We start from the raw sequence: 22,655 nt of genomic DNA, 5'->3' as shown, positions 1-22,655 counted from the left end.
TAGTCATGCAGCAGCTGCCCTTCAGCCCTAGCCACCTGCTTGGTGGGTGGTGTAACCTGACCAGGGCAGACCAATCAGAGAGAGAGAGGGAAACCTGGGCCGGCTGCTGATTGGTCGCTGGAGTCAGCTGACTAGGCTCGGCCAATCAGGGGCTGCCCCTCAGCCCTAGTCTCCTGATTGGTGGGTGGTGTCACCTGACCAGGGCTGACCAATCAGAGCGAGGGAAACCTGGGCCGGCTGCTGATTGGTCGCTGGAGTCAGCTGACGAGGCTCGGCCAATCAGGGGCTGCCCCTCAGCCCTAGCCTCCTGATTGGTGGGTGGTGTCACCTGACCAGGGCTGACCAATCAGAGCGAGGGAAACCTGGGCCGGCTGCTGATTGGTCGCTGGAATCAGCTGTCCAGGCTCGGCCAATCAGGGGCTGCCCCTCAGCCCTAGCCTCCTGATTGGTGGGTGGTGTCACCTGACCAGGGCTGACCAATCAGAGCGAGGGAAACCTGGGCCGGCTGCTGATTGGTCGCTGGAATCAGCTGTCCAGGCTCGGCCAATCAGGGGCTGCCCCTCAGCCCTAGCCTCCTGATTGGTGGGTGGTGTCACCTGACCAGGGCTGACCAATCAGAGAGAGGGAAACCTGGGCCGGCTGCTGATTGGTCGCTGGAGTCATCTGACCAGGCTCGGCCAATCAGGGGCTGCCCCTCAGCCCTAGCCTCCTGATTGGTGGGTGGTGTCACCTGACCAGGGCTGACCAATCAGAGCGAGGGAAACCTGGGCCGGCTGCTGATTGGTTGCTGGGGTCAGCTGACCAGGCTCGGCCAATCAGGGGCTGCCCCTCAGCCCTAGCCTCCTGATTGGTGGGTGGTGTCACCTGACCAGGGCTGACCAATCAGAGCGAGGGAAACCTGGGCCGGCTGCTGATTGGTCGCTGGAATCAGCTGTCCAGGCTCGGCCAATCAGGGGCTGCCCCTCAGCCCTAGCCTCCTGATTGGTGGGTGGTGTCACCTGACCAGGGCTGACCAATCAGAGCGAGGGAAACCTGGGCCGGCTGCTGAACATTGTGTTTTTTTTTTTTTTTGTTTGGTGAGGGAGTAAAAAGCTATTGTTAGCAACCAGGTAGACCAAAACACAAGCCACCCAGTTCATGCATTTAAATTGAATGATTTACTCAAAGAGATTTGGGTCACTCTGTCAGCATTAGCCATTTTCCCCACATTTGGATATTTATATCATCATTGACAGGCCATACAAAATCATCAACTTAAAAATGACCCCTGCATTGTATATTTATCCCACCATACATCCCCACATTGTGTATTGATTTATGTGATGACCCTCAGCCAGCCCTACATGTAAATGAATGCCCCCATTGCCCCCCACACCCTTGTGTATTGTCCTCATCCATTTTCTTTGAGAAATCCAGGTGCTGTGGTTGCAGTGGGATGTGTCTGATTGGCTGAACCTGGTCAAGTGACTCCACCAGCCAACCAGGCATTGGGATTGAGACCCAGGGGGGGATTTAAGCTTCACTTGCAGCTCTTGGTTCTTCTGATGTTCGTTTTCTTTGAGAAGTCCAGGTGCTGTGGTTGCAGTGGGATGTGTCCAGGCCAGGGCTTATCTTTGTACAGTATTTCCCCTGTCTCTGTTTTTGCATTGCCATTGGCCCTATTCTTTTGTGTTTAAGTTGTTTTTTCCTGTTTCCACCTTTGCTGTTACTGAAGGCACAAGGCGTCTCAGACCCTATCATCTCCAATAATACTAATGTCTTTTCCTTCACTTATCATGAGTAGTTCTTCTTCTTTCCATAGCTTTAACATGTCCTGTTCAATCCCTTTTCTGTTGTGTTGTGTCTTTGAAGCTAACGTTCCCTCACTTTATTAGTCTCTACCGCTTCTGCTGGGAGGCTGTTCCATTTCTCTACCACTCTAGGAGTAAAACTTCTTCACATTCCATCTAAGCCTCTAACTCACTAGTTTCAGATCATGACCTTGTTTAACCATTTCTCCTCTTTTGAAACAAACATCCCTCCTGTGATTTGTTAAATGGCCTTTAATGATTTCAAGTATTTTCTCCAAGCTTATACATATCGAGATTCCCTAGTCTTTCCTGATCCTGAGCCTGCGTTATTCTTATCTACAATGGTAGATTTGATTTTCAGGGAGCAGGGATAGTGAACAGGTTGGAAAGAGAAGATAGAGGCAGCACCCGTTCTTGTTGTTGGTAGTAAAGTGGTGTTTTTCTGTTCCAAGTTGATGGCCACAAAACACCCCCACGTCAGAGGGCTCAGCTAACAGCACAGACCTGTGGGGTAAAACAAGCAGTGCGTCCTGCATCAATTGTCTATTTTGTCACATTAACGGCTCGGTGGAGTTTGCTATCCCAGTTTGGAGTTAACGGAAGTATGGAAAATGCTACACCCAATCACAAATGGAGTCTTGCTGAGCCAATAGAGACGCAAATCCCACCTAGGAAGTAACTTGACGTGGCACATAAAGGAACTTCACATTTTTTATCTTTTATGGAAATAAAATGAATTATTTAAGTGTGTGTGTGTATTATGAATTTTTTTTTTTTTTTTATATTCCTTTGGTATGTAGCCTTCTGCTTTCGCTCCTCCAGTGTGAGGATTCGTGGACTGTTGTACAAAAGCAAACATAGGGGTTTAATTCAAGTGAATTTGCAGCTCTGGACAAGATAGTCCTGGCTATTTGTGGATTGTTGCTATAACAGACCACCTCAATATCAGAAGCAAGTCTACGACAGAGACCCGATTTAAACTCCTTCACTTTGCTATACATTCTAATTGCCAAATTATTTATCCGTTTCTGCAGCGTAAAGAGCTTGGCTGGCCCTGTATAATGCATAGCTAAGTCAATGAGATGTCGCTGAAAAATCCCTGACCGTTTAATTATGCATTATACAGGAGCAGCACAGCTATTCTAGCAAGAGGAAACCGGAAAGTATGGGCAACATGAGCTCTCCCGTCAACCCTCCTCCCAGGGAATGCTCTCCAATTAAGGAAGTGACTGCTGGAGACTTTCTCCAGCCTGATGAGCCAAGACAGGCTTATCTTAGTCATGCAGCAGCTGCCCTTCAGCCCTAGCCACCTGCTTGGTGGGTGGTGTAACCTGACCAGGGCAGACCAATCAGAGAGAGAGAGGGAAACCTGGGCCGGCTGCTGATTGGTCGCTGGAGTCAGCTGACTAGGCTCGGCCAATCAGGGGCTGCCCCTCAGCCCTAGCCTCCTGATTGGTGGGTGGTGTCACCTGACCAGGGCTGACCAATCAGAGCGAGGGAAACCTGGGCCGGCTGCTGATTGGTTGCTGGGGTCAGCTGACCAGGCTCGGCCAATCAGGGGCTGCCCCTCAGCCCTAGCCTCCTGATTGGTGGGTGGTGTCACCTGACCAGGGCTGACCAATCAGAGCGAGGGAAACCTGGGCCGGCTGCTGATTGGTCGCTGGAATCAGCTGTCCAGGCTCGGCCAATCAGGGGCTGCCCCTCAGCCCTAGTCTCCTGATTGGTGGGTGGTGTCACCTGACCAGGGCTGACCAATCAGAGCGAGGTCAGGTTTCCCTCGCTCTGATTGGTCAGCCCTGGTCAGGTGGACCAGGGCTGACCAATCAGAGCGAGGGAAACCTGGGCCGGCTGCTGATTGGTTGCTGGGGTCAGCTGACTTAGCTCAGCCAATCAGGGGCTGCCCCTCGGCCCTAGCCTCCTGATTGGTGGGTGGTGTCACCTGACCAGGGCTGACCAATCAGAGCGAGGGAAACCTGGGCCGGCTGCTGATTGGTTGCTGGGGTCAGCTGACCAGGCTCGGCCAATCAGGGGCTGCCCCTCAGCCCTAGCCTCCTGATTGGTGGGTGGTGTCACCTGACCAGGGCTGACCAATCAGAGCGAGGGAAACCTGGGCCGTCTGCTGATTGGTCGCTGGAATCAGCTGTCCAGGCTCGGCCAATCAGGGGCTGCCCCTCAGCCCTAGCCTCCTGATTGGTGGGTGGTGTCACCTGACCAGGGCTGACCAATCAGAGCGAGGGAAACCTGGGCCGGCTGCTGATTGGTCGCTGGAGTCATCTGACCAGGCTCGGCCAATCAGGGGCTGCCCCTCAGCCCTAGCCTCCTGATTGGTGGGTGGTGTCACCTGACCAGGGCTGACCAATCAGAGCGAGGGAAACCTGGGCCGGCTGCTGATTGGTTGCTGGGGTCAGCTGACCAGGCTCGGCCAATCAGGGGCTGCCCCTCAGCCCTAGCCTCCTGATTGGTGGGTGGTGTCACCTGACCAGGGCTGACCAATCAGAGCGAGGGAAACCTGGGCCGGCTGCTGATTGGTCGCTGGAATCAGCTGTCCAGGCTCGGCCAATCAGGGGCTGCCCCTCAGCCCTAGCCTCCTGATTGGTGGGTGGTGTCACCTGACCAGGGCTGACCAATCAGAGCGAGGGAAACCTGGGCCGGCTGCTGATTGGTCGCTGGAGTCAGCTGACTAGGCTCAGCCAATCAGGGGCTGCCCCTCGGCCCTAGCCTCCTGATTTGTGCGAGGTATCATATTGCATGGCATTTTATTATTATTTATGAATTATTATGAATTATTAAATTGATAAAGGAATCATTAATAATTTGAATGTTTTTTTTTTTTTTTTGTCTCTTGAATTTACAGGCTCCACTTTTGCCGTGGAGAGTTTACGCCAGACATTACGGGTGAGGGAACGAGCCGGCAGTAGCCGGAATCGAACTCACGAGCAACAGGGTGGAAGTCCAACACCTTAACCACAACTCCACGTCAGAGATACTGTGATGCACCCGTCTCTGTAGCGTGTTGGTTTAGGTGTTGCTTTAGGTGATTCCCTGAGGCTTATTTTTTACGTGGATCACCACGTAGCCCAAAATTTAAGCCATATTGTCTCTACCCTTACAAGCCACATGGCTATGTAGAGTAATGGTTAAGGAGCTGATCCCCAGTGCTTAAGGTCCTGGGTTCAATTCCCTTGTGCTCCATATTGAACTTTCTCTCAGCTCTCTTCTACATTGTGTTTTTTTTTTTTTTTGTTTGGTGAGGGAGTAAAAAGCTATTGTTAGCAACCAGGTAGACCAAAACACAAGCCACCCAGTTCATGCATTTAAATTGAATGATTTACTCAAAGAGATTTGGGTCACTCTGTCAGCATTAGCCATTTTCCCCACATTTGGATATTTATATCATCATTGACAGGCCATACAAAATCATCAACTTAAAAATGACCCTGCATTGTATATTTATCCCACCATACATCCCCACATTGTGTATTGATTTATGTGATGACCCTCAGCCAGCCCTACATGTAAATGAATGCCCCCATTGCCCCCCACACCCTTGTGTATTGTCCTCATCCATTTTCTTTGAGAAATCCAGGTGCTGTGGTTGCAGTGGGATGTGTCTGATTGGCTGAACCTGGTCAAGTGACTCCACCAGCCAACCAGGCATTGGGATTGAGACCCAGGGGGGGATTTAAGCTTCACTTGCAGCTCTTGGTTCTTCTGATGTTCGTTTTCTTTGAGAAGTCCAGGTGCTGTGGTTGCAGTGGGATGTGTCCAGGCCAGGGCTTATCTTTGTACAGTATTTCCCCTGTCTCTGTTTTTGCATTGCCATTGGCCCTATTCTTTTGTGTTTAAGTTGTTTTTTCCTGTTTCCACCTTTGCTGTTACTGAAGGCACAAGGCGTCTCAGACCCTATCATCTCCAATAATACTAATGTCTTTTCCTTCACTTATCATGAGTAGTTCTTCTTCTTTCCATAGCTTTAACATGTCCTGTTCAATCCCTTTTCTGTTGTGTTGTGGCTTTGAAGCTAACGTTCCCTCACTTTATTAGTCTCTACCGCTTCTGCTGGGAGGCTGTTCCATTTCTCTACCACTCTAGGAGTAAAACTTCTTCACATTCCATCTAAGCCTCTAACTCACTAGTTTCAGATCATGACCTTGTTTAACCATTTCTCCTCTTTTGAAACAAACATCCCTCCTGTGATTTGTTAAATGGCCTTTAATGATTTCAAGTATTTTCTCCAAGCTTATACATATCGAGATTCCCTAGTCTTTCCTGATCCTGAGCCTGCGTTATTCTTATCTACAATGGTAGATTTGATTTTCAGGGAGCAGGGATAGTGAACAGGTTGGAAAGAGAAGATAGAGGCAGCACCCGTTCTTGTTGTTGGTAGTAAAGTGGTGTTTTTCTGTTCCAAGTTGATGGCCACAAAACACCCCCACGTCAGAGGGCTCAGCTAACAGCACAGACCTGTGGGGTAAAACAAGCAGTGCGTCCTGCATCAATTGTCTATTTTGTCACATTAACGGCTCGGTGGAGTTTGCTATCCCAGTTTGGAGTTAACGGAAGTATGGAAAATGCTACACCCAATCACAAATGGAGTCTTGCTGAGCCAATAGAGACGCAAATCCCACCTAGGAAGTAACTTGACGTGGCACATAAAGGAACTTCACATTTTTTATCTTTTATGGAAATAAAATGAATTATTTAAGTGTGTGTGTGTGTATTATGATTTTTTTTTTTTCTTTTATATTCCTTTGGTATGTAGCCTTCTGCTTTCGCTCCTCCAGTGTGAGGATTCGTGGACTGTTGTACAAAAGCAAACATAGGGGTTTAATTCAAGTGAATTTGCAGCTCTGGACAAGATAGTCCTGGCTATTTGTGGATTGTTGCTATAACAGACCACCTCAATATCAGAAGCAAGTCTACGACAGAGACCCGATTTAAACTCCTTCACTTTGCTATACATTCTAATTGCCAAATTATTTATCCGTTTCTGCAGCGTAAAGAGCTTGGCTGGCCCTGTATAATGCATAGCTAAGTCAATGAGATGTCGCTGAAAAATCCCTGACCGTTTAATTATGCATTATACAGGAGCAGCACAGCTATTCTAGCAAGAGGAAACCGGAAAGTATGGGCAACATGAGCTCTCCCGTCAACCCTCCTCCCAGGGAATGCTCTCCAATTAAGGAAGTGACTGCTGGAGACTTTCTCCAGCCTGATGAGCCAAGACAGGCTTATCTTAGTCATGCAGCAGCTGCCCTTCAGCCCTAGCCACCTGCTTGGTGGGTGGTGTAACCTGACCAGGGCAGACCAATCAGAGAGAGAGAGGGAAACCTGGGCCGGCTGCTGATTGGTCGCTGGAGTCAGCTGACTAGGCTCGGCCAATCAGGGGCTGCCCCTCAGCCCTAGTCTCCTGATTGGTGGGTGGTGTCACCTGACCAGGGCTGACCAATCAGAGCGAGGGAAACCTGGGCCGGCTGCTGATTGGTCGCTGGAGTCAGCTGACGAGGCTCGGCCAATCAGGGGCTGCCCCTCAGCCCTAGCCTCCTGATTGGTGGGTGGTGTCACCTGACCAGGGCTGACCAATCAGAGCGAGGGAAACCTGGGCCGGCTGCTGATTGGTCGCTGGAATCAGCTGTCCAGGCTCGGCCAATCAGGGGCTGCCCCTCAGCCCTAGCCTCCTGATTGGTGGGTGGTGTCACCTGACCAGGGCTGACCAATCAGAGCGAGGGAAACCTGGGCCGGCTGCTGATTGGTCGCTGGAATCAGCTGTCCAGGCTCGGCCAATCAGGGGCTGCCCCTCAGCCCTAGCCTCCTGATTGGTGGGTGGTGTCACCTGACCAGGGCTGACCAATCAGAGAGAGGGAAACCTGGGCCGGCTGCTGATTGGTCGCTGGAGTCATCTGACCAGGCTCGGCCAATCAGGGGCTGCCCCTCAGCCCTAGCCTCCTGATTGGTGGGTGGTGTCACCTGACCAGGGCTGACCAATCAGAGCGAGGGAAACCTGGGCCGGCTGCTGATTGGTTGCTGGGGTCAGCTGACCAGGCTCGGCCAATCAGGGGCTGCCCCTCAGCCCTAGCCTCCTGATTGGTGGGTGGTGTCACCTGACCAGGGCTGACCAATCAGAGCGAGGGAAACCTGGGCCGGCTGCTGATTGGTCGCTGGAATCAGCTGTCCAGGCTCGGCCAATCAGGGGCTGCCCCTCAGCCCTAGCCTCCTGATTGGTGGGTGGTGTCACCTGACCAGGGCTGACCAATCAGAGAGAGGGAAACCTGGGCCGGCTGCTGATTGGTCGCTGGAGTCATCTGACCAGGCTCGGCCAATCAGGGGCTGCCCCTCAGCCCTAGCCTCCTGATTGGTGGGTGGTGTCACCTGACCAGGGCTGACCAATCAGAGCGAGGGAAACCTGGGCCGGCTGCTGATTGGTTGCTGGGGTCAGCTGACCAGGCTCGGCCAATCAGGGGCTGCCCCTCAGCCCTAGCCTCCTGATTGGTGGGTGGTGTCACCTGACCAGGGCTGACCAATCAGAGCGAGGGAAACCTGGGCCGGCTGCTGATTGGTCGCTGGGGTCAGCTGACCAGGCTCGGCCAATCAGGGGCTGCCCCTCAGCCCTAGCCTCCTGATTGGTGGGTGGTGTCACCTGACCAGGGCTGACCAATCAGAGCGAGGGAAACCTGGGCCGGCTGCTGATTGGTCGCTGGAGTCATCTGACCAGGCTCGGCCAATCAGGGGCTGCCCCTCAGCCCTAGCCTCCTGATTGGTGGGTGGTGTCACCTGACCAGGGCTGATCAATCAGAGCGAGGGAAACCTGGGCCGGCTGCTGATTGGTTGCTGGGGTCAGCTGACCAGGCTCGGCCAATCAGGGGCTGCCCCTCAGCCCTAGCCTCCTGATTGGTGGGTGGTGTCACCTGACCAGGGCTGACCAATCAGAGCGAGGGAAACCTGGGCCGGCTGCTGATTGGTCGCTGGAATCAGCTGTCCAGGCTCGGCCAATCAGGGGCTGCCCCTCAGCCCTAGCCTCCTGATTGGTGGGTGGTGTCACCTGACCAGGGCTGACCAATCAGAGCGAGGGAAACCTGGGCCGGCTGCTGATTGGTCGCTGGAGTCAGCTGACTAGGCTCAGCCAATCAGGGGCTGCCCCTCGGCCCTAGCCTCCTGATTTGTGCGAGGTATCATATTGCATGGCATTTTATTATTATTTATGAATTATTATGAATTATTAAATTGATAAAGGAATCATTAATAATTTGAATGTTTTTTTTTTTTTTTTGTCTCTTGAATTTACAGGCTCCACTTTTGCCGTGGAGAGTTTACGCCAGACATTACGGGTGAGGGAACGAGCCGGCAGTAGCCGGAATCGAACTCACGAGCAACAGGGTGGAAGTCCAACACCTTAACCACAACTCCACGTCAGAGATACTGTGATGCACCCGTCTCTGTAGCGTGTTGGTTTAGGTGTTGCTTTAGGTGATTCCCTGAGGCTTATTTTTTACGTGGATCACCACGTAGCCCAAAATTTAAGCCATATTGTCTCTACCCTTACAAGCCACATGGCTATGTAGAGTAATGGTTAAGGAGCTGATCCCCAGTGCTTAAGGTCCTGGGTTCAATTCCCTTGTGCTCCATATTGAACTTTCTCTCAGCTCTCTTCTACATTGTGTTTTTTTTTTTTTTTTGTTTGGTGAGGGAGTAAAAAGCTATTGTTAGCAACCAGGTAGACCAAAACACAAGCCACCCAGTTCATGCATTTAAATTGAATGATTTACTCAAAGAGATTTGGGTCACTCTGTCAGCATTAGCCATTTTCCCCACATTTGGATATTTATATCATCATTGACAGGCCATACAAAATCATCAACTTAAAAATGACCCCTGCATTGTATATTTATCCCACCATACATCCCCACATTGTGTATTGATTTATGTGATGACCCTCAGCCAGCCCTACATGTAAATGAATGCCCCCATTGCCCCCCACACCCTTGTGTATTGTCCTCATCCATTTTCTTTGAGAAATCCAGGTGCTGTGGTTGCAGTGGGATGTGTCTGATTGGCTGAACCTGGTCAAGTGACTCCACCAGCCAACCAGGCATTGGGATTGAGACCCAGGGGGGGATTTAAGCTTCACTTGCAGCTCTTGGTTCTTCTGATGTTCGTTTTCTTTGAGAAGTCCAGGTGCTGTGGTTGCAGTGGGATGTGTCCAGGCCAGGGCTTTTCTTTGTACAGTATTTCCCCTGTCTCTGTTTTTGCATTGCCATTGGCCCTATTCTTTTGTGTTTAAGTTGTTTTTTCCTGTTTCCACCTTTGCTGTTACTGAAGGCACAAGGCGTCTCAGACCCTATCATCTCCAATAATACTAATGTCTTTTCCTTCACTTATCATGAGTAGTTCTTCTTCTTTCCATAGCTTTAACATGTCCTGTTCAATCCCTTTTCTGTTGTGTTGTGGCTTTGAAGCTAACGTTCCCTCACTTTATTAGTCTCTACCGCTTCTGCTGGGAGGCTGTTCCATTTCTCTACCACTCTAGGAGTAAAACTTCTTCACATTCCATCTAAGCCTCTAACTCACTAGTTTCAGATCATGACCTTGTTTAACCATTTCTCCTCTTTTGAAACAAACATCCCTCCTGTGATTTGTTAAATGGCCTTTAATGATTTCAAGTATTTTCTCCAAACTTATACATATCGAGATTCCCTAGTCTTTCCTGATCCTGAGCCTGCGTTATTCTTATCTACAATGGTAGATTTGATTTTCAGGGAGCAGGGATAGTGAACAGGTTGGAAAGAGAAGATAGAGGCAGCACCCGTTCTTGTTGTTGGTAGTAAAGTGGTGTTTTTCTGTTCCAAGTTGATGGCCACAAAACACCCCCACGTCAGAGGGCTCAGCTAACAGCACAGACCTGTGGGGTAAAACAAGCAGTGCGTCCTGCATCAATTGTCTATTTTGTCACATTAACGGCTCGGTGGAGTTTGCTATCCCAGTTTGGAGTTAACGGAAGTATGGAAAATGCTACACCCAATCACAAATGGAGTCTTGCTGAGCCAATAGAGACGCAAATCCCACCTAGGAAGTAACTTGACGTGGCACATAAAGGAACTTCACATTTTTTATCTTTTATGGAAATAAAATGAATTATTTAAGTGTGTGTGTGTGTATTATGATTTTTTTTTTTTTTTTTATATTCCTTTGGTATGTAGCCTTCTGCTTTCGCTCCTCCAGTGTGAGGATTCGTGGACTGTTGTACAAAAGCAAACATAGGGGTTTAATTCAAGTGAATTTGCAGCTCTGGACAAGATAGTCCTGGCTATTTGTGGATTGTTGCTATAACAGACCACCTCAATATCAGAAGCAAGTCTACGACAGAGACCCGATTTAAACTCCTTCACTTTGCTATACATTCTAATTGCCAAATTATTTATCCGTTTCTGCAGCGTAAAGAGCTTGGCTGGCCCTGTATAATGCATAGCTAAGTCAATGAGATGTCGCTGAAAAATCCCTGACCGTTTAATTATGCATTATACAGGAGCAGCACAGCTATTCTAGCAAGAGGAAACCGGAAAGTATGGGCAACATGAGCTCTCCCGTCAACCCTCCTCCCAGGGAATGCTCTCCAATTAAGGAAGTGACTGCTGGAGACTTTCTCCAGCCTGATGAGCCAAGACAGGCTTATCTTAGTCATGCAGCAGCTGCCCTTCAGCCCTAGCCACCTGCTTGGTGGGTGGTGTAACCTGACCAGGGCAGACCAATCAGAGAGAGAGAGGGAAACCTGGGCCGGCTGCTGATTGGTCGCTGGAGTCAGCTGACTAGGCTCGGCCAATCAGGGGCTGCCCCTCAGCCCTAGTCTCCTGATTGGTGGGTGGTGTCACCTGACCAGGGCTGACCAATCAGAGCGAGGGAAACCTGGGCCGGCTGCTGATTGGTCGCTGGAGTCAGCTGACGAGGCTCGGCCAATCAGGGGCTGCCCCTCAGCCCTAGCCTCCTGATTGGTGGGTGGTGTCACCTGACCAGGGCTGACCAATCAGAGCGAGGGAAACCTGGGCCGGCTGCTGATTGGTCGCTGGAATCAGCTGTCCAGGCTCGGCCAATCAGGGGCTGCCCCTCAGCCCTAGCCTCCTGATTGGTGGGTGGTGTCACCTGACCAGGGCTGACCAATCAGAGAGAGGGAAACCTGGGCCGGCTGCTGATTGGTCGCTGGAGTCATCTGACCAGGCTCGGCCAATCAGGGGCTGCCCCTCAGCCCTAGCCTCCTGATTGGTGGGTGGTGTCACCTGACCAGGGCTGACCAATCAGAGCGAGGGAAACCTGGGCCGGCTGCTGATTGGTTGCTGGGGTCAGCTGACCAGGCTCGGCCAATCAGGGGCTGCCCCTCAGCCCTAGCCTCCTGATTGGTGGGTGGTGTCACCTGACCAGGGCTGACCAATCAGAGCGAGGGAAACCTGGGCCGTCTGCTGATTGGTCGCTGGAATCAGCTGTCCAGGCTCGGCCAATCAGGGGCTGCCCCTCAGCCCTAGCCTCCTGATTGGTGGGTGGTGTCACCTGACCAGGGCTGACCAATCAGAGCGAGGGAAACCTGGGCCGGCTGCTGATTGGTCGCTGGAGTCATCTGACCAGGCTCGGCCAATCAGGGGCTGCCCCTCAGCCCTAGCCTCCTGATTGGTGGGTGGTGTCACCTGACCAGGGCTGACCAATCAGAGCGAGGGAAACCTGGGCCGGCTGCTGATTGGTTGCTGGGGTCAGCTGACTTAGCTCAGCCAATCAGGGGCTGCCCCTCGGCCCTAGCCTCCTGATTGGTGGGTGGTGTCACCTGACCAGGGCTGACCAATCAGAGCGAGGGAAACCTGGGCCGGCTGCTGATTGGTCGCTGGAATCAGCTGTCCAGGCTCGGCCAATCAGGGGCTGCCCCTCAGCCCTAGCCTCCTGATTGGTGGTTGGTGTCACCTGACCAGGGCTGACCAATCAGAGCGAGGGAAACCTGGGCCGGCTGCTGATTGGTCGCTGGAGTCATCTGACCAGGCTCGGCCAATCAGGGGCTGCCCCTCAGCCCTAGCCTCCTGATTGGTGGGTGGTGTCACCTGACCAGGGCTGACCAATCAGAGCGAGGGAAACCTGGGCCGGCTGCTGATTGGTCGCTGGGGTCAGCTGACCAGGCTCGGCCAATCAGGGGCTGCCCCTCAGCCCTAGCCTCCTGATTGGTGGGTGGTGTCACCTGACCAGGGCTGACCAATCAGAGCGAGGGAAACCTGGGCCGGCTGCTGATTGGTCGCTGGAATCAGCTGTCCAGGCTCGGCCAATCAGGGGCTGCCCCTCAGCCCTAGCCTCCTGATTGGTGGGTGGTGTCACCTGACCAGGGCTGACCAATCAGAGCGAGGGAAACCTGGGCCGGCTGCTGATTGGTCGCTGGAGTCATCTGACCAGGCTCGGCCAATCAGGGGCTGCCCCTCAGCCCTAGCCTCCTGATTGGTGGGTGGTGTCACCTGACCAGGGCTGACCAATCAGAGCGAGGGAAACCTGGGCCGGCTGCTGATTGGTCGCTGGGGTCAGCTGACCAGGCTCGGCCAATCAGGGGCTGCCCCTCAGCCCTAGCCTCCTGATTGGTGGGTGGTGTCACCTGACCAGGGCTGACCAATCAGAGCGAGGGAAACCTGGGCCGGCTGCTGATTGGTCGCTGGAATCAGCTGTCCAGGCTCGGCCAATCAGGGGCTGCCCCTCAGCCCTAGCCTCCTGATTGGTGGGTGGTGTCACCTGACCAGGGCTGACCAATAAGAGCGAGGGAAACCTGGGCCGGCTGCTGATTGGTCGCTGGAGTCATCTGACCAGGCTCGGCCAATCAGGGGCTGCCCCTCAGCCCTAGCCTCCTGATTGGTTGGTGGTGTCACCTGACCAGGGCTGACCAATCAGAGCGAGGGAAACCTGGGCCGGCTGCTGATTGGTCGCTGGAGTCAGCTGACTAGGCTCAGCCAATCAGGGGCTGCCCCTCGGCCCTAGCCTCCTGATTTGTGCGAGGTATCATATTGCATGGCATTTTATTATTATTTATGAATTATTATGAATTATTAAATTGATAAAGGAATCATTAATAATTTGAATGTTTTTTTTTTTTTTTTGTCTCTTGAATTTACAGGCTCCACTTTTGCCGTGGAGAGTTTACGCCAGACATTACGGGTGAGGGAACGAGCCGGCAGTAGCCGGAATCGAACTCACGAGCAACAGGGTGGAAGTCCAACACCTTAACCACAACTCCACGTCAGAGATACTGTGATGCACCCGTCTCTGTAGCGTGTTGGTTTAGGTGTTGCTTTAGGTGATTCCCTGAGGCTTATTTTTTACGTGGATCACCACGTAGCCCAAAATTTAAGCCATATTGTCTCTACCCTTACAAGCCACATGGCTATGTAGAGTAATGGTTAAGGAGCTGATCCCCAGTGCTTAAGGTCCTGGGTTCAATTCCCTTGTGCTCCATATTGAACTTTCTCTCAGCTCTCTTCTACATTGTGTTTTTTTTTTTTTTTGTTTGGTGAGGGAGTAAAAAGCTATTGTTAGCAACCAGGTAGACCAAAACACAAGCCACCCAGTTCATGCATTTAAATTGAATGATTTACTCAAAGAGATTTGGGTCACTCTGTCAGCATTAGCCATTTTCCCCACATTTGGATATTTATATCATCATTGACAGGCCATACAAAATCATCAACTTAAAAATGACCCCTGCATTGTATATTTATCCCACCATACATCCCCACATTGTGTATTGATTTATGTGATGACCCTCAGCCAGCCCTACATGTAAATGAATGCCCCCATTGCCCCCCACACCCTTGTGTATTGTCCTCATCCATTTTCTTTGAGAAATCCAGGTGCTGTGGTTGCAGTGGGATGTGTCTGATTGGCTGAACCTGGTCAAGTGACTCCACCAGCCAACCAGGCATTGGGATTGAGACCCAGGGGGGGATTTAAGCTTCACTTGCAGCTCTTGGTTCTTCTGATGTTCGTTTTCTTTGAGAAGTCCAGGTGCTGTGGTTGCAGTGGGATGTGTCCAGGCCAGGGCTTATCTTTGTACAGTATTTCCCCTGTCTCTGTTTTTGCATTGCCATTGGCCCTATTCTTTTGTGTTTAAGTTGTTTTTTCCTGTTTCCACCTTTGCTGTTACTGAAGGCACAAGGCGTCTCAGACCCTATCATCTCCAATAATACTAATGTCTTTTCCTTCACTTATCATGAGTAGTTCTTCTTCTTTCCATAGCTTTAACATGTCCTGTTCAATCCCTTTTCTGTTGTGTTGTGGCTTTGAAGCTAACGTTCCCTCACTTTATTAGTCTCTACCGCTTCTGCTGGGAGGCTGTTCCATTTCTCTACCACTCTAGGAGTAAAACTTCTTCACATTCCATCTAAGCCTCTAACTCACTAGTTTCAGATCATGACCTTGTTTAACCATTTCTCCTCTTTTGAAACAAACATCCCTCCTGTGATTTGTTAAATGGCCTTTAATGATTTCAAGTATTTTCTCCAAGCTTATACATATCGAGATTCCCTAGTCTTTCCTGATCCTGAGCCTGCGTTATTCTTATCTACAATGGTAGATTTGATTTTCAGGGAGCAGGGATAGTGAACAGGTTGGAAAGAGAAGATAGAGGCAGCACCCGTTCTTGTTGTTGGTAGTAAAGTGGTGTTTTTCTGTTCCAAGTTGATGGCCACAAAACACCCCCACGTCAGAGGGCTCAGCTAACAGCACAGACCTGTGGGGTAAAACAAGCAGTGCGTCCTGCATCAATTGTCTATTTTGTCACATTAACGGCTCGGTGGAGTTTGCTATCCCAGTTTGGAGTTAACGGAAGTATGGAAAATGCTACACCCAATCACAAATGGAGTCTTGCTGAGCCAATAGAGACGCAAATCCCACCTAGGAAGTAACTTGACGTGGCACATAAAGGAACTTCACATTTTTTATCTTTTATGGAAATAAAATGAATTATTTAAGTGTGTGTGTGTATTATGAATTTTTTTTATTTTTTTATATTCCTTTGGTATGTAGCCTTCTGCTTTCGCTCCTCCAGTGTGAGGATTCGTGGACTGTTGTACAAAAGCAAACATAGGGGTTTAATTCAAGTGAATTTGCAGCTCTGGACAAGATAGTCCTGGCTATTTGTGGATTGTTGCTATAACAGACCACCTCAATATCAGAAGCAAGTCTACGACAGAGACCCGATTTAAACTCCTTCACTTTGCTATACATTCTAATTGCCAAATTATTTATCCGTTTCTGCAGCGTAAAGAGCTTGGCTGGCCCTGTATAATGCATAGCTAAGTCAATGAGATGTCGCTGAAAAATCCCTGACCGTTTAATTATGCATTATACAGGAGCAGCACAGCTATTCTAGCAAGAGGAAACCGGAAAGTATGGGCAACATGAGCTCTCCCGTCAACCCTCCTCCCAGGGAATGCTCTCCAATTAAGGAAGTGACTGCTGGAGACTTTCTCCAGCCTGATGAGCCAAGACAGGCTTATCTTAGTCATGCAGCAGCTGCCCTTCAGCCCTAGCCACCTGCTTGGTGGGTGGTGTAACCTGACCAGGGCAGACCAATCAGAGAGAGAGAGGGAAACCTGGGCCGGCTGCTGATTGGTCGCTGGAGTCAGCTGACTAGGCTCGGCCAATCAGGGGCTGCCCCTCAGCCCTAGTCTCCTGATTGGTGGGTGGTGTCACCTGACCAGGGCTGACCAATCAGAGCGAGGGAAACCTGGGCCGGCTGCTGATTGGTCGCTGGAGTCAGCTGACGAGGCTCGGCCAATCAGGGGCTGCCCCTCAGCCCTAGCCTCCTGATTGGTGGGTGGTGTCACCTGACCAGGGCTGACCAATCAGAGCGAGGGAAACCTGGGCCGGCTGCTGATTGGTCGCTGGAATCAGCTGTCCAGGCTTGGCCAATCAGGGGCTGCCCCTCAGCCCTAGCCTCCTGATTGGTGGGTGGTGTCACCTGACCAGGGCTGACCAGTCAGAGAGAGGGAAACCTGGGCCGGCTGCTGATTGGTCGCTGGAGTCATCTGACCAGGCTCGGCCAATCAGGGGCTGCCCCTCAGCCCTAGCCTCCTGATTGGTGGGTGGTGTCACCTGACCAGGGCTGACCAATCAGAGCGAGGGAAACCTGGGCCGGCTGCTGATTGGTTGCTGGGGTCAGCTGACCAGGCTCGGCCAATCAGGGGCTGCCCCTCAGCCCTAGCCTCCTGATTGGTGGGTGGTGTCACCTGACCAGGGCTGACCAATCAGAGCGAGGGAAACCTGGGCCGTCTGCTGATTGGTCGCTGGAATCAGCTGTCCAGGCTCGGCCAATCAGGGGCTGCCCCTCAGCCCTAGCCTCCTGATTGGTGGGTGGTGTCACCTGACCAGGGCTGACCAATCAGAGCGAGGGAAACCTGGGCCGGCTGCTGATTGGTCGCTGGAGTCATCTGACCAGGCTCGGCCAATCAGGGGCTGCCCCTCAGCCCTAGCCTCCTGATTGGTGGGTGGTGTCACCTGACCAGGGCTGACCAATCAGAGCGAGGGAAACCTGGGCCGGCTGCTGATTGGTTGCTGGGGTCAGCTGACTTAGCTCAGCCAATCAGGGGCTGCCCCTCGGCCCTAGCCTCCTGATTGGTGGGTGGTGTCACCTGACCAGGGCTGACCAATCAGAGCGAGGGAAACCTGGGCCGGCTGCTGATTGGTCGCTGGAATCAGCTGTCCAGGCTCGGCCAATCAGGGGCTGCCCCTCAGCCCTAGCCTCCTGATTGGTGGTTGGTGTCACCTGACCAGGGCTGACCAATCAGAGCGAGGGAAACCTGGGCCGGCTGCTGATTGGTCGCTGGAGTCATCTGACCAGGCTCGGCCAATCAGGGGCTGCCCCTCAGCCCTAGCCTCCTGATTGGTGGGTGGTGTCACCTGACCAGGGCTGACCAATCAGAGCGAGGGAAACCTGGGCCGGCTGCTGATTGGTTGCTGGGGTCAGCTGACCAGGCTCGGCCAATCAGGGGCTGCCCCTCAGCCCTAGCCTCCTGATTGGTGGGTGGTGTCACCTGACCAGGGCTGACCAATCAGAGCGAGGGAAACCTGGGCCGGCTGCTGATTGGTCGCTGGAGTCAGCTGTCCAGGCTCGGCCAATCAGGGGCTGCCCCTCAGCCCTAGCCTCCTGATTGGTGGGTGGTGTCACCTGACCAGGGCTGACCAATCAGAGCGAGGGAAACCTGGGCCGGCTGCTGATTGGTCGCTGGAGTCAGCTGACTAGGCTCAGCCAATCAGGGGCTGCCCCTCGGCCCTAGCCTCCTGATTTGTGCGAGGTATCATATTGCATGGCATTTTATTATTATTTATGAATTATTATGAATTATTAAATTGATAAAGGAATCATTAATAATTTGAATGTTTTTTTTTTTTTTTTGTCTCTTGAATTTACAGGCTCCACTTTTGCCGTGGAGAGTTTACGCCAGACATTACGGGTGAGGGAACGAGCCGGCAGTAGCCGGAATCGAACTCACGAGCAACAGGGTGGAAGTCCAACACCTTAACCACAACTCCACGTCAGAGATACTGTGATGCACCCGTCTCTGTAGCGTGTTGGTTTAGGTGTTGCTTTAGGTGATTCCCTGAGGCTTATTTTTTACGTGGATCACCACGTAGCCCAAAATTTAAGCCATATTGTCTCTACCCTTACAAGCCACATGGCTATGTAGAGTAATGGTTAAGGAGCTGATCCCCAGTGCTTAAGGTCCTGGGTTCAATTCCCTTGTGCTCCATATTGAACTTTCTCTCAGCTCTCTTCTACATTGTGTTTTTTTTTTTTTTTTGTTTGGTGAGGGAGTAAAAAGCTATTGTTAGCAACCAGGTAGACCAAAACACAAGCCACCCAGTTCATGCATTTAAATTGAATGATTTACTCAAAGAGATTTGGGTCACTCTGTCAGCATTAGCCATTTTCCCCACATTTGGATATTTATATCATCATTGACAGGCCATACAAAATCATCAACTTAAAAATGACCCCTGCATTGTATATTTATCCCACCATACATCCCCACATTGTGTATTGATTTATGTGATGACCCTCAGCCAGCCCTACATGTAAATGAATGCCCCCATTGCCCCCCACACCCTTGTGTATTGTCCTCATCCATTTTCTTTGAGAAATCCAGGTGCTGTGGTTGCAGTGGGATGTGTCTGATTGGCTGAACCTGGTCAAGTGACTCCACCAGCCAACCAGGCATTGGGATTGAGACCCAGGGGGGGATTTAAGCTTCACTTGCAGCTCTTGGTTCTTCTGATGTTCGTTTTCTTTGAGAAGTCCAGGTGCTGTGGTTGCAGTGGGATGTGTCCAGGCCAGGGCTTTTCTTTGTACAGTATTTCCCCTGTCTCTGTTTTTGCATTGCCATTGGCCCTATTCTTTTGTGTTTAAGTTGTTTTTTCCTGTTTCCACCTTTGCTGTTACTGAAGGCACAAGGCGTCTCAGACCCTATCATCTCCAATAATACTAATGTCTTTTCCTTCACTTATCATGAGTAGTTCTTCTTCTTTCCATAGCTTTAACATGTCCTGTTCAATCCCTTTTCTGTTGTGTTGTGGCTTTGAAGCTAACGTTCCCTCACTTTATTAGTCTCTACCGCTTCTGCTGGGAGGCTGTTCCATTTCTCTACCACTCTAGGAGTAAAACTTCTTCACATTCCATCTAAGCCTCTAACTCACTAGTTTCAGATCATGACCTTGTTTAACCATTTCTCCTCTTTTGAAACAAACATCCCTCCTGTGATTTGTTAAATGGCCTTTAATGATTTCAAGTATTTTCTCCAAACTTATACATATCGAGATTCCCTAGTCTTTCCTGATCCTGAGCCTGCGTTATTCTTATCTACAATGGTAGATTTGATTTTCAGGGAGCAGGGATAGTGAACAGGTTGGAAAGAGAAGATAGAGGCAGCACCCGTTCTTGTTGTTGGTAGTAAAGTGGTGTTTTTCTGTTCCAAGTTGATGGCCACAAAACACCCCCACGTCAGAGGGCTCAGCTAACAGCACAGACCTGTGGGGTAAAACAAGCAGTGCGTCCTGCATCAATTGTCTATTTTGTCACATTAACGGCTCGGTGGAGTTTGCTATCCCAGTTTGGAGTTAACGGAAGTATGGAAAATGCTACACCCAATCACAAATGGAGTCTTGCTGAGCCAATAGAGACGCAAATCCCACCTAGGAAGTAACTTGACGTGGCACATAAAGGAACTTCACATTTTTTATCTTTTATGGAAATAAAATGAATTATTTAAGTGTGTGTGTGTGTATTATGATTTTTTTTTTTTTTTTTATATTCCTTTGGTATGTAGCCTTCTGCTTTCGCTCCTCCAGTGTGAGGATTCGTGGACTGTTGTACAAAAGCAAACATAGGGGTTTAATTCAAGTGAATTTGCAGCTCTGGACAAGATAGTCCTGGCTATTTGTGGATTGTTGCTATAACAGACCACCTCAATATCAGAAGCAAGTCTACGACAGAGACCCGATTTAAACTCCTTCACTTTGCTATACATTCTAATTGCCAAATTATTTATCCGTTTCTGCAGCGTAAAGAGCTTGGCTGGCCCTGTATAATGCATAGCTAAGTCAATGAGATGTCGCTGAAAAATCCCTGACCGTTTAATTATGCATTATACAGGAGCAGCACAGCTATTCTAGCAAGAGGAAACCGGAAAGTATGGGCAACATGAGCTCTCCCGTCAACCCTCCTCCCAGGGAATGCTCTCCAATTAAGGAAGTGACTGCTGGAGACTTTCTCCAGCCTGATGAGCCAAGACAGGCTTATCTTAGTCATGCAGCAGCTGCCCTTCAGCCCTAGCCACCTGCTTGGTGGGTGGTGTAACCTGACCAGGGCAGACCAATCAGAGAGAGAGAGGGAAACCTGGGCCGGCTGCTGATTGGTCGCTGGAGTCAGCTGACTAGGCTCGGCCAATCAGGGGCTGCCCCTCAGCCCTAGTCTCCTGATTGGTGGGTGGTGTCACCTGACCAGGGCTGACCAATCAGAGCGAGGGAAACCTGGGCCGGCTGCTGATTGGTCGCTGGAGTCAGCTGACGAGGCTCGGCCAATCAGGGGCTGCCCCTCAGCCCTAGCCTCCTGATTGGTGGGTGGTGTCACCTGACCAGGGCTGACCAATCAGAGCGAGGGAAACCTGGGCCGGCTGCTGATTGGTCGCTGGAATCAGCTGTCCAGGCTCGGCCAATCAGGGGCTGCCCCTCAGCCCTAGCCTCCTGATTGGTGGGTGGTGTCACCTGACCAGGGCTGACCAATCAGAGAGAGGGAAACCTGGGCCGGCTGCTGATTGGTCGCTGGAGTCATCTGACCAGGCTCGGCCAATCAGGGGCTGCCCCTCAGCCCTAGCCTCCTGATTGGTGGGTGGTGTCACCTGACCAGGGCTGACCAATCAGAGCGAGGGAAACCTGGGCCGGCTGCTGATTGGTTGCTGGGGTCAGCTGACCAGGCTCGGCCAATCAGGGGCTGCCCCTCAGCCCTAGCCTCCTGATTGGTGGGTGGTGTCACCTGACCAGGGCTGACCAATCAGAGCGAGGGAAACCTGGGCCGTCTGCTGATTGGTCGCTGGAATCAGCTGTCCAGGCTCGGCCAATCAGGGGCTGCCCCTCAGCCCTAGCCTCCTGATTGGTGGGTGGTGTCACCTGACCAGGGCTGACCAATCAGAGCGAGGGAAACCTGGGCCGGCTGCTGATTGGTCGCTGGAGTCATCTGACCAGGCTCGGCCAATCAGGGGCTGCCCCTCAGCCCTAGCCTCCTGATTGGTGGGTGGTGTCACCTGACCAGGGCTGACCAATCAGAGCGAGGGAAACCTGGGCCGGCTGCTGATTGGTTGCTGGGGTCAGCTGACTTAGCTCAGCCAATCAGGGGCTGCCCCTCGGCCCTAGCCTCCTGATTGGTGGGTGGTGTCACCTGACCAGGGCTGACCAATCAGAGCGAGGGAAACCTGGGCCGGCTGCTGATTGGTCGCTGGAATCAGCTGTCCAGGCTCGGCCAATCAGGGGCTGCCCCTCAGCCCTAGCCTCCTGATTGGTGGTTGGTGTCACCTGACCAGGGCTGACCAATCAGAGCGAGGGAAACCTGGGCCGGCTGCTGATTGGTCGCTGGAGTCATCTGACCAGGCTCGGCCAATCAGGGGCTGCCCCTCAGCCCTAGCCTCCTGATTGGTGGGTGGTGTCACCTGACCAGGGCTGACCAATCAGAGCGAGGGAAACCTGGGCCGGCTGCTGATTGGTCGCTGGGGTCAGCTGACCAGGCTCGGCCAATCAGGGGCTGCCCCTCAGCCCTAGCCTCCTGATTGGTGGGTGGTGTCACCTGACCAGGGCTGACCAATCAGAGCGAGGGAAACCTGGGCCGGCTGCTGATTGGTCGCTGGAATCAGCTGTCCAGGCTCGGCCAATCAGGGGCTGCCCCTCAGCCCTAGCCTCCTGATTGGTGGGTGGTGTCACCTGACCAGGGCTGACCAATCAGAGCGAGGGAAACCTGGGCCGGCTGCTGATTGGTCGCTGGAGTCATCTGACCAGGCTCGGCCAATCAGGGGCTGCCCCTCAGCCCTAGCCTCCTGATTGGTGGGTGGTGTCACCTGACCAGGGCTGACCAATCAGAGCGAGGGAAACCTGGGCCGGCTGCTGATTGGTCGCTGGGGTCAGCTGACCAGGCTCGGCCAATCAGGGGCTGCCCCTCAGCCCTAGCCTCCTGATTGGTGGGTGGTGTCACCTGACCAGGGCTGACCAATCAGAGCGAGGGAAACCTGGGCCGGCTGCTGATTGGTCGCTGGAATCAGCTGTCCAGGCTCGGCCAATCAGGGGCTGCCCCTCAGCCCTAGCCTCCTGATTGGTGGGTGGTGT

Source organism: Spea bombifrons, chromosome 1 (assembly GCF_027358695.1).
Source record: "Spea bombifrons isolate aSpeBom1 chromosome 1, aSpeBom1.2.pri, whole genome shotgun sequence".
Lineage (NCBI taxonomy): Eukaryota > Metazoa > Chordata > Amphibia > Anura > Pelobatidae > Spea > Spea bombifrons.
This window is presented reverse-complemented; position numbering follows the sequence as displayed.